The 3668-nt window shown below is 36.5% G+C and overlaps 1 pseudogene; it reads left to right on the top strand.

The window, feature by feature from the left end:
* The first annotated feature begins 2255 nt into the window (after positions 1 to 2255).
* On the top strand, positions 2256 to 2388 carry LOC111542878 (annotated as a pseudogene).
* The last annotated feature ends 1280 nt before the right edge of the window (positions 2389 to 3668 follow it).

Genomic DNA, 3668 nt, shown 5'->3' with positions numbered 1-3668 from the left:
TGGTTCCAGGACAGACTGTTCGCCTCTTTCTGTGGAGACCGATATTAGCCCAGAGGTTTGGGCAACTAAAGGGAAAATTGGCTGAGCCACAACCGCCACACTGGTCCAGATCCACCTTAAGGATCCTACCTCCTTCCCTAACCAGAGACAATATCCACTACAAACAGAAGTTAGGAAAGGTCTAGAAGCTATCATTGATAACTTGAGGATGCAGGGCCTCCTCAAACCCTGCAACAACCCTTGGAATACTCCTATATTGGGGTATTACAGAAACAACAGGGAATGAAGACTGGTCCAGGTCCTCTGCCTCACTAATGAGGCTGTGGTTCCAATTCATCCAGTGGATCCCATTCACTATACCTTAAATACCTGGGGGAACTAAATGGTTCACAGTCCTGGACTTAAGGATGCCTTTTTCTACATACCATTATACCCTGACTCCCAGTATTTGTTTGCATTTGAAGATCTCTCCAATAAGACCACCCAGCTCACCTGGATGGTGTTACCCCAGGGATTCTGAGACAGCCCCCACCTGTTTGGGCAGGTGTTGTCAAAAGATCTCTCTGAGCTCCTTTATCATCAGGTTAAAGTTTTATAATATGTAGATGACAGTTTCCCTTGTGCCCCAACTGAGGAAATCTCTCAGGAGGGCAGTAGGGTTCTTCTTAATTTTCTGGCTAACAGAGAATATAAGGTCTCAAAATCTAAGGCTCAGAATGAACACATGCTGTTGGAAAAAACGGTGCTGATAGATTTGCTTAATGCAAGGTTGCCACAAACCTCCAATTGGCATTTTTTTAAAGCAGTATCTATGATGCACAATAAAGAGAAGCACAATAAAACAAGGTATGTCTGTATCATAGGCTTTAACTTTTGTTTTGTTTAATATTTTCAAAGAATAAGTTATTTAGACTTTGGTCTTCCCATTTCCTTAAGAGAGGAATTAGCCTCCAAATCACATAAATTCTTATGTAAATGGGTTGCTAGAAATTATGAATTTGGGCAGCCATCTGGTTTCAAATATGTATGAGCTCAGAATGGAGTAGTGTTTTCTTCTTCATTTTGTGATGCTACTTAATTTTCATTGCACATTTTCTCACAAAAGGTGGCCTCTTCTAAATATAACATTAAAAAGTAAAGAAAGAAAGGCTAACCTTTCATTGCAACTTCTCTAGAGTTGAAGTGCTTTCCTCTGATCTATGTAGAAAAGGCAAGACCCTTCAAAGCATCTATACTTGTTAAGGATCAAAGAGAATACTTCTAAATGAAAAGGTAGAGAGATAAAATGAAAGTTATCAGTAGAACTCTGTCCTAGTCTTTTAGTATCCAAGAATCACTATTCTTTTTATGATAATTTCTAACAATTGGGGATCTTCAAAAACAAAAGTACTTATCTTTTGAAGTCAGGTTTTGAGATGACAGGCCAAAGTGCTGTGTAAGGAACTACTGCTTTGGGGAAATTTGAATCCAACTGACTGGGAATTATAATCTTTAGAACAGAATGTAGAATTGCACTCACACAAAGACCAGAAAAGAGAAAAACTTTAGCCCAAAACAGACAAAGGATTCTCACCATAAAGGTTAGATGGAAAAAAATTTCGAGAAAACCGAGTGAAGGGCCGTGCGTGGTAGCTCACATCTGTAATCCCAGCACTTTGGGAGGCTGGGGAGGATCACAAGGTCAGGAATTCAAGACCAACCTGGCCAATATGGTGAAACCCTGTCTCTACTAAAAATACAAAACAGTTAGCTGAGTGTGGTGGCACATGCCTGTAGTCCCAGCTACTCAGAAGGCTGAGGCAGAAGAATCACTTGAACCCGGGAGGTGGAGATTGCAGTGAGCTGAGATAGCTCCACTGCACTCCAGCCTAGGCAACAGAGCAAGACTCTGCCTCAAAAACAAAAACAAAAAACATTAAAATATGGAGCAGTGATTTCTGTAATACAAGGGTTGCCCCCAGAAAAATTGTTTCAGGAGATCTTTCCCACCATCCATCTATACTAAATGATTGGCATCATAAAATTTTGTCCTTCACTGAACCTCAAACATGAATTCCTAAAGAATTGGATTATGTGCCCAATCACAGTGGTTATCCTGGATACTCAAACAGAAAAAGAAGCAGATTAGAGACTTGTCAACTCAACATTTCAGCAAAGAGTAAAGAAGAAGATGAAGAAAAGAAAATATTGGTTTTTCCAACTACATCCAGGAGAAAGCTGTGCTTTCAACTCTGTGCATAGAAAAATTCCATCCTATCACTTCTCGGCCTTTTGGCTAAGATCAAGTGTAGAAAGATTGCATCCAGGAGATATTCAGAGTTGGTACAGGGACTGCCCTGGACAGCAGGGCAGCTAATACCCCTATATCATAAGCTCCTCTTATTCCACACAGCCCCATACTCCACAGCCACAGATTTTTGTGGGTGGAAAAGCCCAAGGCAAAACTCCTAAAATTAAGATTGGTTTTCCCCAACAAAGCAAGAAGAATTCTTATTTGGCCTGAGAAAATACACTTTCTGACACCTCTACAAGCAATATAAACACAGATGAGAGTCACTAGAGATTTGTGTTAAATTCAGACCTCAAAATGTAGGCAACAAAATTAACAAAACTAAATCATTAGAAAACAGTTAATTAGGGATAAACTAATTTAATATAATAATTACAGTTGTAAAGATAAGAAAGAATAATGTATTTTGAAAAATATATAATTTTAAAACCTCAATATTCTTAATATATGTGAAAACATATATTATTGTGTATATATACCTATGTTGAAAACAGAATAGACACAACTGAAGATAGTAAACTAGAAGACTGAGAAAGAAAAATTTCCCAGAAACCACAGAAATAAATGAATTTAAAAAGTGTATGTAGGATTATGTGGGTGTGCATGTGTGTGTGTGTATATATTTATATAGAGATATATAATATGTATAAATTATATATAATGTATATGTGTGTATATAAAAATATGAATATATTATATATTTTATTTAATATTTAATTTAAATATATAAAATATATAAATATAAATGTATACACACACACATGCACACACACATACATACACTCTCTTTATATATGTGACAACATGTATATATGCATACACAGCCTGGGACCCCTGCAAGGTGGCTGCTATTACTCTGGATGTTATTTTCCTTTCTCGGTCTTCTAGCTTACTACATTCAACTATGTCTACTCTGTTTTCAACACAGTTATACATATATAATATATGTTTTCACATATATTAAGGCTATTGAGTGTATTTTTTAATGTGATTATTTTCCAAAATATATCATTCTTTCTTATCTTTATAACTATAATTATCCGGAATAATAATAGCCTTCTTGCAGGGGTTCCAGTCTCCAACCAAAAGAACAGAGACAAGTAAGTGAAATAAATAATCAGACAATCAAATGAATGAGTCTAAAGTTTGAAATGAACAGCTGAGACCTGAACAAAGTGAATAAAAACAGATTCAAACTCAGGTATATGTTAGTGACATTTAAGAACTGCATAGGTAAGATAGAATTGTTAATATTTTCAAAGAACAAAGTATGTCGCATGCCAAAAAAAACAAATCAAAGAGACATCAAACTTTAGCTTGAGCAGAAAAATATTTAAAGGCAATCAAGCAAAGCCTCCAAAGTGCTGAGGGAAAAGTG

The sequence above is a fragment of the Piliocolobus tephrosceles genome, chromosome 11 (genome assembly GCF_002776525.5).
Source record: "Piliocolobus tephrosceles isolate RC106 chromosome 11, ASM277652v3, whole genome shotgun sequence".
Lineage (NCBI taxonomy): Eukaryota > Metazoa > Chordata > Mammalia > Primates > Cercopithecidae > Piliocolobus > Piliocolobus tephrosceles.
The sequence above is the reverse complement of the archived record's forward strand: the minus strand, read 5'-3'. Positions and strand labels throughout refer to the sequence as shown.